Source organism: Setaria viridis, chromosome 2 (genome assembly GCF_005286985.2).
Source record: "Setaria viridis chromosome 2, Setaria_viridis_v4.0, whole genome shotgun sequence".
NCBI classification, from domain to species: domain Eukaryota; kingdom Viridiplantae; phylum Streptophyta; class Magnoliopsida; order Poales; family Poaceae; genus Setaria; species Setaria viridis.
In genome coordinates this window covers 27,335,995-27,352,394 of record NC_048264.2, presented here as the reverse complement: position 1 = coordinate 27,352,394, position 16,400 = coordinate 27,335,995, and the positions used below count along the sequence as shown (strand labels likewise).

The 16,400-nt window shown below is 45.6% G+C and overlaps 1 pseudogene; it reads left to right on the top strand.

Annotated features, from left to right (window-relative positions):
* The first annotated feature begins 12,986 nt into the window (after nt 1-12,986).
* Nucleotides 12,987-13,714, top strand: LOC140221894 (uncharacterized; annotated as a pseudogene).
* The last annotated feature ends 2,686 nt before the right edge of the window (nt 13,715-16,400 follow it).

Here is a 16,400-nt window from a genome sequence, read left to right as displayed (position 1 = left end):
TCTTCCTGGGTAAGAGAGTTAACAGCACAATGACTGTCTATCTATTTCTACAAAGGCTGACAATTAACAGAAGCTGGATTAGCTAACTGCTAAGTCCTGTTGCAAACTAATAATAAGTAACCACTCTGAGAGAATTATTCCTTACATATAATATAACTGACAGTGACACATTTTAACTTTACCTGGAACAATTAGTCCATAACAATTAGTAACTTCTACAGTTCATCATGTAACTCACAGCAAAGTAGTAAAAAGAGGAAACCATGCAGCCCAAGCTATGTTGCCTTCAGAAGAAAATAACTGGTGCTGAAAAAAGAAAGCAATAGCTGCTGTTGCATGTGGATCAATGGAATAGAAGTTACCAGGTCCCTGTAGATGCAGAGCCATAATTTCCAGAGTTAGGGATCATAGTAATAGCCTGTGCTATGCTATAGTAGTAACTGCGCAGAAAATGAAAAGAAATACAGTCAAACACATGCGAGCTGTGACATTACAGCAGTCAGTGTCTCTGTTTAATTATTTTCAAAAGAAAGTAAAAACTGAAGAAAAACGGCATAGAAACAACCAACACCTACCCTGAAGAAAGAATAAACATAGTCTAGGTCCACGCTTCCATTATCGGCTTCTGCAAGAACAGGACAATAATATTTCTGAATTAAAAAAGTAACAGTTGTGAAAAAGAAAAGAGGGAATGTGATGGCTTTCAAAAATATAGAAATAGAGCCAGAGATGAGAATTTACTCTCCACACGACCACACCTGAGGTTCCCGGAGCGTCCTGAGGGACTGGCCCACGTTTCGAACCTAGACCTACAGCATTGGCATCCGAACTACGATTAAGGGCAAGTACTAAACCTTAGAAGGGGTCATATCGGATGTTCGGATGCTAATTAGGAGGACTAAAATGAGCTAATTATAAAACTAACTGCAGAACCCCTATACTAATTCGCGAGACGAATCTATTAAGCCTAATTAATCCATCATTAGCAAATGGTTACTGTAGCACCACATTATCAAATCATGGACTAATTAGGTTTAATAGATTCGTCTCGCAAATTAGACTCCATCTGTGTAATTAGTTTTGTAATTAGATTATATTTAATACTTCTAATCAGTATCTAAACATCCGATGTGACATGTCATAAACTTTATAACCTCGCATCCAAACAGGCCCTAAGAGCAACTTCAAAAGAGGTTGCTAATCTTATCCCTAATATCTTTTTAGGAAAAAAAACTCCAACAGTTCACCTAAAATTCCCCAAAAGATTGGCGACGCGAAAAAACACCCCTTGCCCTGTATACTTTCGCGACGCATCTTCCCCAATCCGCTGTGGTGGAACCGCCCAAATTAACTTGGCTAAAGCACACTTAAATCGCCTAACACGCAATCATGTACTTTAAGCAAGTCAACTTGGTCGTCCGTCAGATTTCATCCAATAAACCATTTAACTCAGGATCGAGAAAGCAAGACTCACATGAAGACGAGTGGTTACAGAGACTACAACAGTCTATCCAGATAAACAAGTGCATCAAATTATTACAACATCAAGTTCGAAATTCAAACATAGTTTGCAGAGTTTTCAAACACCAGAAATAAATAAGCGGAAGCTTGACGTCGTTGCATGATATCATGACGAAGTCAATCATGACATCAATGGCCCCTGTCCTCGCCGTTCGAGGATGGATACCACTTGGCCGTCCAGCCCGGAGGAAGTTGGGTAGGCTAAGTAAGACTAGCACCCAAAACAACAGCAAACCTGAAAAAGATAGCCACAAGCAAGGCTGAGTATACTAATACTCAACAAGGCTTACTCGTCAGGTGGTAACTACTCCACCGACTCCTAGACATGCAAGGCTTTTTGGCTGAGGGGTTTGTTTTGCCAAAAGCATCTAAAGTAGATCCTTACTTTCAAGTTTTAGCATCAGGTTCTAGTTGATTAACCATTATACGTAAGCAACATGATCTAATCAAGCAAAGTTATCAAGACAAATTAAGTACAGACATCAATATTATCATCATACTGTTCCACTTGTTACTCAGTGCAGCATAGCGATCAAGTAGTCCCAAATTGTGAGAGGCAGACGAATCGATTCGAATTTATTAACCATGCATGGCGAACCTAATCCCACGACATCCATGCACCGCGAAGGGATACTTTATTTGTCAGCCGTTCCCATCAAGTCCCAGACCCGTGTCGAGACCACTTCCCTTGGTACAAGGCTCCATAGACCCGGCCTCTGCCGTTCTATGACCGCACTTGTCACCACATGCGGCCGAAGGGAACTTCATTCCAGAGATAGTGGAACGATCTGCTCATGTTCCGGTTCAATCAGGTATTAGGCTTCCCCATCCCATACTAGGTATGAGATTAGTACTTTCAAACACTTGATCACGAACACTATCACATCTCGACCTTAGTCCAATTTCATGTAGACAGACGGGGCAAACCACCGAGTACCGAACATAAGCCCGGCCCCGTCTATCGTCCTTATAGTTGCAACATAAGGAACGCAATCAACTCCTATAACTCGCGAGTGACAGGCCCCGTCCATCATCCTTATAGTTGCAACATAAGGAAAGCAATCAACTCCTATAACTCGCGAGTGACAGGCAATTACCGAGTCCTATTAAGCATTGCAACTACTTGACTTAATATAGTAGTGTTTATTACTGTAACAACCAAGCTTAATTAATCCATGTTTAAATCCTAAATAAAGTCATTAGCACATAAAGAAGAAGAACCTTGACAGTAGTGAAGGCAAGTGAAAGGACACTTTTGCCCCTTCCAAGATAACCCGCTGTTTAAGCAGTAACTTAAATATTTGCTTAAGAACTTAAAAATCTGTCCAACTAAAAGTTGTAGAACTCAACTTTTTTGACAAATTTTTTTTGGGTATTTTGCTTGAATCTGAGCAGAAGCCCTTCTAAAACTCGAAGTACAAATCTGTGTTAATTTTAAGAAAATCAGACAAAGTCCCAACTTTAGGGCTCTGTATTTTGAAATTTCTAATATGAACTCAAGCTGAGATCCATATCAAAGTTTTAGAGCTTAGAGACCTTAACAAATTTAATTGAAGAAGTAAGTTCTAAATCTGCCACGAAAGCCTTCAAAACCCAGGTCAAAGCCAACTAGTTCGGTGAACCCAGCTCTCTTTGGCAATTCCGGCCAAGTCTGGAAAATAGCCTAACCTGGCACCTTAGCGTGGGTTTATCTCTTAAAAGTTGAAAAGAACATCAGAAAAACCTTTTACAAGAGTTTGAGAACTAAGCTTATACAACAACTTTGTCAATTGGACTCTAGTCCAATTCACCCCCAAAGCTTTTCAAAACTGCACTTCAAGTCAGCCAAAGACCTTGAAAATAGCCAACCGGCTGATTTTTTCTAAGTCCCAAAAATCGGCGTTCCTTCAAACTTTGGTGCTTTGTATCTCTGAATCTACCGCGATTTGAGGACTACAACTTTTGTAAAGGGGGTTAAGGTCGCGTAGTTCAAAGTTTTGGAGTAATCGCGCTGGGAAATCGACCCGGGGAAGGATCCTGCGAATCCTTTGGCTCAGAGCACGCGCGCCGCGCACTCCCAAGCACCACCACCGCGTGGCACGGCCTCACCGGCGAAGCCGCCTCGTCCTGTTGCCGGCCGCGACAAGATGGGTCGACGCACCTCGCTCCCCAGTCGCGTGCGACATCACCCTGCCGCTCCTCCGCTCCATCTCATCTCGCCCGAGGCCTTGCCAGCCATGCCAGGCGCTCTGCCCGCGGACGTGCTGCTGTCCCGACCACTCCGTGGCCCAAGCCGGTTGCCGCTGCGCCTGGCGCTGCCTCACACCCCGTGCGCGATCCACTCCACCAGGATCTCCAGTCGCGCCCCGACGCTCCTCGCCTCTCCCATCAAGACCTACCAGGCGCTCTCCCCGCTCGTGCCCCGTGATGCCACCGCCTCCGCCAACCGCCGCCCCAGCCGCGACAGCTCCTCCCTGCCTTGCGAGTGACGCCTGCCGGCAAAGCCAATGTTGCCGCGCACGCTTGCGTCGTTTTGCCCGTGCTTGTCGCCTCGCTTGCCGTGCCCCCTCTTTCCCTTTGTCCGCCAATGGCGTCGTTGCCATTAATGGCCGCGACAGCATGTGCCCTGCTCTCCTCCGGCTCACCGGCCAGCTGCGATCCCCGGCGCCTATATAAACCCCGCCGGTGCTACTGCGCTCCCCTTCACCTCTCTCTTCGCTCCAGCTGACCCCGTCCAGAATCACACCCGCTCGCCAAGCTCCGCCACCACAAGCTCCTCTACTCCACGCTCACATGCTGCCGCGCGAGCTCACCCTAGAGCTCCCCCTTCCGCTCAACCCCGCAACTCGCCGACACCACCAGCCACTTCGCCTCTCTCTCGCGCAGCTCTTGAGCCGGCTTGTTGCCCGCGAAGAGTGCCACCGCCACCGGAACACCGCCGGACTTTGCCGCCACACGAAGCGTCCCGCCCTTCCGCCGTTCTGCCCCAACCGAGCCTCCCCATCGCCCCCAACTTCTTCAAACCGACCCAAGGTGAGCCTGTAAGCCTTCCCGGCCCCTTACCACCCCAAGGACACCGGCGAGTCGCCAGAATTTTGGCTGACCGCTGCTGCCCGCGCCCAATGTCCTGATTGCGATTGAGAAAGTTGAATCAGGGGCTTTAGTGCTAAAATATGGAACCTTTGCGCGATTAAACCCTAGACCTAGGGGCTAGACCGTAAGTTTGCCACGGTTTATCTTTTTATATCGGCAGAATATATGTTTAACCTTGAAAAATTCACCAAAATTTGTGGAAAATTCAGAAAAATATCAAACCAATTTTGCTAGACTCAGTTTAAGTAGTTTTTAATAAAAATACTTTTGGCATATGTCACTGCTTGAATTAATGTTATGTGTTTTAATTATTGTTTAAGCAATTTAAATCATAACAAATCGTAGAAAAATGATAGAAAGTTAAATCCAACTCTCAAGTCTTTGTTTCAGATAGTAGAAGCTTGGAAAAATTATTTGAGCCCAACTCAGATGTTTAATACTCTGTTTAAGTTTTGTCATGAAAATCTAAGCTTGTTTTGCCTTTTTGCATAACAATTAAACCAGAATTGAGAAAAATATGAAACCTTTTGGAATAAGTCAGTGGTGTAAGGTAATTTGTGGGAAAAATATGGAAGCAACCAGTAATAGAAAGAGGTACCTTTTTCCTGTTTATGGAATAATAAATAAGGTAAATGTATAGAAAAAGATGCCCTTCGCTAAAAATCATGAGAAATTCACCAGAGGCTCTATTTCACCCCTATAACTCACTGTTAATATTTCATGACCAGTTTCATTAAGGTTTCTGCTATAAAAATGTTTAAGTATAAGCTACCTTAAGGTAATAAAGGTAATATTGGAAGAGATATAAAAGAACATTCAGAAAAAGGATAACTTTCCGATCTAAAATTTAATAAAAGTAAGTGCTTATATGTACACAATCGCCATCAAATCCACCCCCGGCTTGTAGCACACCCCACCTTCCTCGTGTAGATAAAGCAAGTATAAAATCTTGTTTAGGTGAATGTGGCCCTAATATAACTTCTTCTTCAACACTAACTCGTGTTTTACGTCCTATGAGCAAGTTGGGAATATTAACTTGATGCATTGCATTTCGTGTAGAGCTGAACCTCGCTGACGGGACTTACGAGATTCACCCGGCGCCAGAAGAAGGAGCCGTAGCTGAGCTGCAGCCCGTCGGCTTGAGCCCGAGCAAGCCGAAGACCTATTTGCTACCTCCCCGCATGAAGGCAAGCCCCGGAGCATAAATTCCTATGTTTAATTACTCACAATATATTGGTTGTTTTGATTGGGCATTTACGTTTCTAGGAATTGATTGAAACCATAGATGCATGAATATAGTGCCCCTTGATCTGAACACTAGTATAAGTAGTCGAGTAGTTGCAATGCTTAATAGGACTCGGTAAAAGTCGAGTGATTGACTGTCACTCGCGAGTTATAGGAGTTGTTTGCTTACTTTTTGTTACAATCATAAGGACGATGGACGGGTAGGGCTCTGTGAACTATTTTGGTGGTCAGTGGATTGCCCTGTCTGTCTACATGAAATTGGACTAAGGTCGAGATGTGATAGTGTTCGTGATCAAGTGTTTGAAAGTACTAATCTCATACCTAGTATGGGATGGGGAAGCCTAGTACCTGATTGAACCAGAACGTGAGCGGATCGTTCCACTGTCTCTGGAATGGAGTTCCCCTGCGGCCGCATGTGGTGACAAGTGCGGTCATAGAACGGCAGAGGCCGGGTCTATGGAGCCTTGTACCAAGGGAAGTGGGCCCGACACGGGTCTGGGAATTGATGGGGACGACCGACAAGGAAAGCGACCCTTCATGATGCGCGGATATCGTGAGATTAGGTTCACCATGCATGGTTAAGAAATTCGAATTGATTCGTCTGCCTCTCATAGTTTGGGACTACTTGATCGCTATGCTACACTGAGTAAGAATGGAACTTGATGATGATCTTAATATTGATGCTTGTCATAAATTGCTTGGAAACTATGCTTGTTTAGTATAGTTGCTAACTTAGATGGGTAAATGAACTTAGAACTGATGGCTAAAATATTGAAAGTAAGGACCTACACTAGTTGCTTTTTGGCAAAAACAAAACTCTCAGCCAAAAAGCCTTGCATGTCTAGAAGTTGGTGGAGTAGTTACCACCTGTCGGTTAAGTCTTGTTGAGCATAGTTGCTTAGCCTTGCTTGTGGCACATCTTTTCAGGTGATGTTGATACCCCTAAGCTCGCTGCAAGTGGTACTTGGCCTACCCAACTTCCTCTTGGTTGGACGGTTGAGTGGGATCCCTCCTCGGACGGCGAGGACAGGGATAATTGATGTCATGATCGGCTTCTTCATGATATCATGCAACGACGTTTAGCTTCCGCCTATTTATTTCTGTCGCTTGAAAACTTTGCAAACATTGTTGAATTTTGAACTTGATGTTGTAATAAATTGTTGCACTTGTTTAATCTGGATGGACTGTTGTAATCTCTGTAACTACTCGCCTTCGAGCGAGTCTTGCTTTCTCGATCCTGAGTTAAGTGGTTTATTGGATGAATCCGACGGACGACCAACTTGACTTGTTTAAAGTACATGATTGCGTGTTAAGCGACTTAAGTGTGCTTTAGCCATGTTAATTTGGGCGGTTCCACCACAGCTGGTAGCAAAGCAGGTTAGCAGGACAGAGAAGACAATAGATCCTAAACACCTTTTCTATATAAAAACTTGCAAGAAATTTATTTGAAAAATCCGTACGATCGTTAAGGATGAACTTAGTGCAAGAAGCCCTGGGGGAATTTTGGGTTATTTAAGGTGGCTATTTGCTATTGGTTATTTGTACTGACCTCCAGCACTTTCGCCCACGTGTATTATACGTGCACAGAGTTCCGCATCGCGAGTATGCGAGGGGTGATAGGAAGTTCTATTCAAAAGAACCTATCATCACGGTTGTTTTCACCCACGTTTATTATACGTGCGCAAGGATCCGTATGATGATTCATGCAAAGGGTGGTATGGTTCGATTCCAACGAGCCTATCATCACGGTTGTTCGCCCATATTTATGATACGTGCTCATGATTCCGCATCACGAGTATGCAAAGGGTTATATGGTTCTATTCAAAGGGACCTATTTCCACGGTTGTTGCGCTGTCCATGCAGTGTTAAACGCATGGGTGCTGTTTCTATAGTGAACGGTAATGAATAAGGATGCTTTCATGAGTGCTGGCATGAAAGGTTCAAGTTATATTGTGTTTTTCTGCAGGTACACTACCGCGTTCACGTAGGAGAACGATATTAGAAACCCGACTAGTTATTATAGGGACCGACGTAACTGTTGCCTTGCCACCGGCACTAACCATGTAAGTCCAAAACTTTTGGCAATTTTTTTGGATGAGAGGATGAGGTAGGTCGTGCACGCATCATGAAATAAAATCTGTGAAACCGAACAGTTAAATCAATCTCGCTCATGTGTTTAAAGTTTTACCCCACGTTAAGGATTTAGACAGTTGAGTTCTTGCTTTCACAATAAGGTGGTTCTAGACTTTTTAGAAAGATTAGCAAACCATGCACAACTTTGTTATAAACACCACAAGCTAATTTTAAAGTTAACCAGGTGAAACATCACATAGAAGACATCTCTATCCAGATTAGGACAGATTCTATCATTCCACTTCACAAGCTCATAACTGGAGATTTAGACCACCAAAAGGGGTTATCTTTAACAATTTGGAAGTCTCATGAAAATACCTACACTTATTCTATTATCTCCAATACATGATTCAAATCTTAGCTAAGTCAAACAACACAATCATTCAGACCTGTACATAGAGCACACAAAACCTGACAATAAACTTGTAAAATCTATAGCTTCTAAACCATCAGGATTATGGTCATGAAAATTTAACACAAGCTATATTATGAAGTTACCTACAACTTTTATATTTACCACAGTTACAGAAAATATCATTTGCATCATGAAAACATTTGCACCACAAAAGTATACATGCAGCCAAATTTGAGAAGGTAGCATATTGTTGGTTTTCACGTGTTTCTCCCAACAGAGATTTCATACCTATCATTCAAGGGATCAAACAAACATCCATATAGCTCAACTACATTTCACAAGGTTGGTGTAATTAAAGTAGCATCTCATGGCTTAGGAATATGCCTATTTGTTATTAACTTTCATTAACTTCCATAGAATGACATGTATATATATTATTTTTAGTGCCATTTGAGAACAACTAGTTTGGGGCTGATATTTTTATGAGTAGTAGATGCTATCAAAACAAGGCTACTGTACAAATTTCACATGCTCAGGGTTTATAATTTAATTGCTATGAAAAAGACAAATTGCTCTTGCAAGAAAGCATGTAAAAGCAAGATAATTCTAAAGATAATTATTTTATATAAACAAATAGCCATATTATATGTTGTTATGGTAGAAAAGCATCATACAAAGGTAGTGGAACCACATTTTCTATTTTTAAACACTTCTAATACTCATAAATCATATAACAAGCATTAAACAAGTTAAATTAATAACTAAGTCGTACATGCACGATTAAATATATAATTTTTACCACAGTGCAAGAGCATCATTTATAGACTACAATAAAAAGTTCACAGAAATTGGAGCAACAAAACTTTAGATATGAAAATGACAAGCAAAACAAGCTAAAAATTGCTATTTATCAAAATTAAATCAAAACATGATAAAAACTGTGCACAACTAGCATGTTTAATATTTTTCTTAGTTAGAGAGTATCATCACAAGACTAACACAACTAGAATCACAATTTTTGGACTTCTAGAACTCAAGACATGCATCTAACCAACTTAAAAGGATTTCTAAAAGCACTTTGTAAGAATAAATAAAAAACATCAGAAACTTTCTACTAACACATATCATATTATGACTCTACTGCATATTTATGCTCACAAGGATTCCAAAACATCTTTATTTTCTATTTTACGATATTTCTACAATTTACTACGAATTTCCAAAGTTTCAGCCTTTTTAGATCTAGGAAATAAAGAAAACCGAGGCAAACTTGCAATCTAGCCCCTGGATCTACGGGTTAATTGTGCAAAAGTCCCTGAAACTTTCCCATAACCCCCTATCTTTTCTCCTTCTTCTCCACTCAACTCCCTCATGCACAGATAGACAGCCACGGTCTAGAACGGAACCAAAACCGGCCATGGCCTTGGGTTGAAGGTGGGGGAAAGAGAAGGGGTGGTTTGGGGAGGGAGAGGGGCGGCGCACGGGGCCAAGGAGGTGCTCACCAGTGGCGTGGTGATGAGGAAGAAGGGGCAGCGCAGGGAGTAACAGCACAGGAATGGGGCGGATGGGCGCTCGCTGTGGACGGGGTCGCCCGGCGAGGGAGGGAGCCCGGGAAGGGGCAAAATGGATGCGCGTCGTCGAGGAGGCGTTGTGGCTGTGAGGAATCGACCGAAGACTCGCTCACGGCGGTGGATTTCGTTGGCGAAGGTTGGGGAAAACTTAGAGCTTTGGCACTGTAATGGAGATGGAGGAAGGGAAGCCTGTGCTCGGCTTAAATAGGAGGGAGAAGGAGTGGATAAGAACGGGCGGAGTGACTCACCCACGGGCGTAGCCATTGGAGGGGAGGGGAGCTCCGGTGGGCGCTGGCTAAGTTGCGCCAGAGCTCTACACACCAACGGGCGTTCGTCCTTGTGACGAGGAAAGAGAAGGCGACCTGACGAGTGGGCCCGACCAAGACATAAAATGTGCCAACTTTGCTCCCTTATTTGACATAGCTGCAGGTGTTCAAAACATTTCACAAAAATACTTGTTGGAAAGATAAAATCATCAAGAATCCAACGCAATAGGAATCAACTCCAAAGCTGTTATGGTTTGCACACAATTGACAAAATAAAACAGCTAAAATTGAACTTCAAATGAATTTTTAACCCAAGCAAACATCTCTGAAAATTTGGTAAAAATATTTTAAAATCACTAAACGGTGTCTAATATTTAAATAAAATAATTGGGGGCACAGCTGTATGGAAGAAATTGGGGTTCATTCATAAATTTGATTTTTCACCAATAAAAGACGAATTTCTGGACACTAAACAATGCATGGCTGAAACATTCATTTATGCACAAATGATGCTCATGACAGCCTGCTATGCACAAAAAGATGTTCATGGGGATTAAATATGCAAGATGATGCTCGTGATGCATGTCGTGGCGAAGGTGTCGTGCATAACATGTGTTTTCTCAGAAATTTGAATTAGGCGGTTGAATCTCCAAAAGTGAAAGTTTCAGGACAAGGTATGCGCTATAAGTTTCATAAAGGCCACATATGAGAAACTCGATGGGCTTGGAAGTTGGATGGTGGGATCTTTGGTAGAGCATCGGCCAAAGCTGTTTTGGAGTTGGATTTGAAATTTGACCGATCGTTTACTTGATTTTGGAACACTCTCTGCTGATTTTCAAGAAAAGTGCAATTTAGAAAGGTTGCTCAAGTTGAAAAGTTCTACCACTTTATATTAGCCAATGTTTAAGTCCTTATTTAAAATTTATTTTTATTTGCTTCACAAGTTATTCTCAACAGGAGGGAGTTTTTAACACTTGTTTCAAAATCTGAGGTATTTTTGGACCTTAACCCTCAGTAATTTGGAGTTAGTTTTGATTTTCTTCTTAATCACCCCATTGATTATTTGATTTAGGTTCTTAATTACTCGAGCTGTCACATCCGCGCACCCCGTCCTCTTTCCCGCACGTGTTTTTTTCCGGGCGCACGCACCAGGGCGCCGCCCGCGCTCGTCAGCCCCATCGCCGAGGACCCTGCCCCCTGCCACCTGGTTCCTCGGTGTCCCCATGTTGAGACGCTACTCCTCAACTCCGCTAAACGTCCCCTGTCCAATCCGATCACCACCGTCAATAGGCCGCTGCCTAGGTTGCCGACGGCGCTCGCCTAGCCTGAAGCCCCCGCGAGCTTCCTCCATGGAGCTTGACCGCACGCGTCCGGGCCTCGGGAAGGAGGGGGAGAGGCGGCGAGGAGGACGGCCGCCACCCCCTCGAGCTCCTTCCATGGCCAAATCGACAAGCCGCTAGCCCTCAAGCTCCCTCCACGGCCGAATCAATGAATCGAGCTCCAAATCAGGTAAACGGAGCCTTGAATTGACTTGTGAAGCTCCAAATCCCCAATCTACTCTCCTCGTCAGGCCTCTGGTGACACTTCCTCTTAATTTTCCTTGACGCAAACGCCGTCGATGCAGCTGCCTCCCAATCACTGCTGCCTCCCAATCACTATCGTCGACCAGCACGCACGCTTGAGGAAGAGGGCTCAGACACGCACGCTTGAGAAGGAGGGCCGACCACCATAGCTCTCCTCCTAGGTTCTCTTTGATCAATTTCAGTTAATTACGCAGCTTAGTTGCCATTAATGATCAGGGCTCTTCCAAAAGCGCCACCAATCAATCCCTCATTCATCCAGCATGTTTTTTGAGTTTTTCTGAGAAAACAAGATTTCACTTGGTTTTTCTCTCACCAAGACACCAACTTGATGCCTTTCTGAATCATGATGTCTGAAACGTGCTTGTTGTGTTGCCATCCTGCAGCAAGAAGTGACGCCACTCACCTCTGGCCGGCTCTCGCACAGCAGCCCCCACCCCTCGCACAACAGTGATGTGATCGTGCAATTCAGAAGAATCATAAATTATGATCGCGAGGGGGAGGTGCATGTGTGAGGGCTAATGGGCCCAATATGATGACATGGCCTGTTTTGAAATATTTGGGGGGGAGGCTAGTTTTTAGCGTTCTGCTGTGGGCTGATATGTTTTTTGGAGAAAAAATTTTTAGCATAGCCCCCAATACCTCATTTTGGGGAAGAATTTTTTGGGAAACTCTTGGAATTGCTCTCATATCTTTGTTTTCATCATCACCAAACATGTCAAGGGTACTGTCATCATCATTAAATGCAGCAGTAGCTGCATTTAATGATGATGTGAGCAGTAGCTGTCATCATTAAATGTATGTGTGTGTATGTGTGTATGTATGTATAGTCATATTGTGTTGTGTTGTGTTGTACTCTTTACTTGTACACCAAGCCTTCTTGGCTATATATATGAAAGGTCACTTCCCTCATAGGGTGTGTGGTATTTTCCTATCTTCTATCTCTCTACATGGTATCATGAGTCCGGGTTCCACCTTGATTCCCCCTCCCCGGTCCTCTGCCTTAAGCCGCCAGCCCTTCATGGCTCATGCAAAACCTCCGCACCCACCAAATCGTCGCCGCCTCCTCCCTTGGCCGCGATTCCCCCCCCCCGATCGCATATAATCTGATCGGGTCTCCTACCACCGCCTCCTCTACCTATTCCCCTGATCGCATATCCTATTGCCCAGGGATTCCTATTGCTGTATGTCAGTCACATCCACCCAATAATCGACTACAACCGCCTCCTCTCCGTCGTTCGCCATGTCTTCACCGAGCACCACCAGAGATTCTGTCGGCCCCCTCTTTGTCCAGTCCTACGCCACTATCGCCGTCAAGACTCATGTTCCCATGATTCTTGATCTGCAGAACTCCAACTTCACCCAAGTGGTCCTCCTTCCATGCCATGTGCGGCAAGTTTGGCCTCCTGCCGCACATAGATGGCACGGCTCCTGCATGGCGCACCGACCCAGCCTGGGATTAGGCAGACTACTGCATGCGCAGCTGGCTATTCGGGTCTATCTCCGATGCTGTTCTCGACCTCGCCATGAACAACACAGACCCGATAGCCCGCCAGCTGTGGGTCGCCATCGACAATCTCTACCAGGCGAACAAGGCCCCTTGTTCCATCTACCTGAGCCACAAATTTCATTCGATGTCTCAGGGAGATCTCTCCATCAATGACTACTGACCGCATGAAGACCGTCGCCGACACCCTCCGTGACGTTGGCCATCCCGTCAGCGAGCCAACTCTCATCGTCAACTTGCTGCGCGACCTCAACAAATGCTACTCCAACACTGCCGACAACATCGTCGGGTCGCCAAACCTAACCTTCGTTGCCTCCCGCAACCAACTTGTTCTCAAGGAATTGTGGCTAGCAAACGAGGAGAAGGTCACAGCAGCCACGGCCCTGATCGCCTCTAGCTCCTCCTCTTCCTGTGGCTCGGCTGGCTGCCGCTCAGGCTCCAGCAAGGGTGACGGGCAGCCATAACAGCCGCGTTCCAATGGCCAGAAGCGCAATAACAATAAGAAGAATGGCAAGCACAATAACAACGGTGGACAACAGAATCATGCCTCTGGTCCCCTTGCTGGTCTGTGGGTGTGCATCTCTCCATGGGCTGCGCATCAGGGTGGCTAGGGTTGGGGCACTCCTTCTGGTGGCAATGGTGGCAGTTCCTCCTGGGGTGGTTCCTCGGTGGACACGGTGGTGGCTCCTCCTAGAGCAGTTCTTCTGGTGGCCAAGGCTAGTGCAACCAGGGCCTGCTCAGCTCCCCTCCATAGGCCCACATGGCGTTTGCCCCGCTCCACGTCTCTGCTCCAGCCCAGTCTTTGGATCAGGCCGGCCTGATCGCTGCCCTGCAGAAAATGTAGATGCAGGGCGTCTCTTCCTGGGTCCTCAACACCTGAGCCTCCTCCCACATGCCATCATCTGATGGTATACTACTGCATTGCTTCCCTCCTTCTCATTCTTCCATTATAGTAGGCAATGGCACTAGTATTCCCGTTACATCTTGAGGTCACTCCATCCTACCCACCACAATGTCTAATTTTGATCTCAACAACATTCTTATCATTCCTTCCATCATTCAAAATTTACTTTCGGTTCACCAATTTACTCACGATAATCGTTGTTTGATCGAATTGACACCTTGGGTTTCTCTGTTAAGGACCTCCGGACACGACGCATGATTCTTCGCTGCAATAGTGACGGGCTTCTACACCCTTCCATCGGCCACCTCCACCACCGGTCACACCCTACTCATTGTGTTGTCTTCCCTATGACACGAACGTCTTGGTCATCCGGGTTCAGCAGTCCTCAGTGTTCTCAATAAGCAAGACCTCATTTCCTGTAATAAAGTAGACAAGTATCTTTGCCATTCTTGTCAGCTAGGCAAACACAAACATCTACCCTTCCATACTTCGGTTTCTAATACTGCTGCCCCTTTTGAGCTCATTCATTTTGATGTCTGGAGCTCACCTGTTACTAGCATATCGGGCTTTTCTTATTATTTGGTGGTTTTTGATGATTACATGCACTGCTGGTGGACTTTTCCTCTACTATGCAAATCTGATGTGCATCAACACATAGTTGATTTTATTTCATACGCTTACACACAGTTTGGCCTTCTCGCGAAGTGTGTTCAGGCTGATAATGGCACTGAATTTGTTAACAATGCCACCGCGATGCTCCTGGCCTCTCGTGGTATCCTGTTGCGCCTCACTTGCCCTTACACCTCTTCGCAGAACGGCAAAGCCGAACATGTGCTTTGTACTCTTAACAATTCTGTGCACACGCTCTTGCTCCATGCTTCCATGCCATCCACATACTGGGCTGAGGGTCTTGATGTAGCTACATACTTGATAAATCGGCGTCCATCCTCCTCCATAGGCAACGAGGTCTCCTACACCCGTCTGCACCGTAGTCCCCCTTCATATAGTCACCTGCGTATTTTTGGGTGTTTATGCTATCCTAACCTCCAGGCCACAACCTCACACAAGCTTTTGCCTCTCTCCACCGCTTGCATCTTCCTCGGGTATCCCTCCTCTCACAAGGGGTACAGATGCCTTGACCTGACCACTCACCACATCATCATATCACGACACGTGGTCTTCGATGAGTCCCCCTTCCCTTTTGCGGCTGACCCTTCTCCTCCCAGCACGTCGTCCTTTGATTTTCTTCTCGATGATGTCGTGGATATTGTGCCTTCTGCTACTAACCCTGCAGATGCACCACTCTCCGGCTCCGGGCACCCCACTGTGGTAGCTCCGTCCTTCCCGGACATTGAGTAGCCGCCTGCCTTCAACACCCTCTGGTCCAGGCAGGTGTGGTTCCGTGCCCCTACCAGGACCACCCGTCGATGTTTCACCCAACGCTATGGCGCAACAACCTCCACCAGCTCCTTCCAGGCCAGGCGGGCGTGGTCTAGTACCCCCGTCAGCCCTGCTACCACGACACTATAGCAGTTGTCGGTGTTTTAGACTGACAACCCGCCTAGGGGGTCCCCTAGGTGGTCTTTTATGCGGTAAGGATCGTCGAGAATCAAGGAATCAATGGTGACGCAAGGAACACAATTTAGACAAGTTCGGGCTGCTAGATCGCGTAATACCCTACGCCCTGTGTGTTTGTTTGTATTGATCTTGGATGAACTGGAGTCGTTCTGTTTGAGGGGGGGTCCCTGCCCGCCCTTATATGCACGGGAGGGCAGGGTTACAAGTCTGAGTCCTAGCTGAGTACAATTATAGAGTTCTACTCGGTTATGGCCCGAGTAGTTTTCCATACACATACTTGACTAGTCCGAGTGGGATACGCCTATACCCTTGTCTTGATCATATCCGAGTACGTCCCTTAGTGGGCCATCTAGGGTCTACTCGTGGGCCTGGGATGCATGCCTGACAAGCCCCCGAGTACTTTGTAGTCACGCGCCACAGTCTCGAGTATTGTGGGCACTATCCGAGTAGTTCGTCGTAGAGGTAGCACTGTCCGAAGTGCTCGAGTACTGTCACGTGGATGGAAGGTACTCTTCTTTGCTCCTTTGAGTTGCTTCTGCTCTGAGAATTTTTTATATGGTAGTGCATGACAATCGCACTCCATGTGGAGTAGCCCCCGAGCCTTAGGTTGAGTCGAAGAGTCAGGCTTAGGGTCAAATCCTGCTTCTTGGCTGTTTTACCCTCGGAAG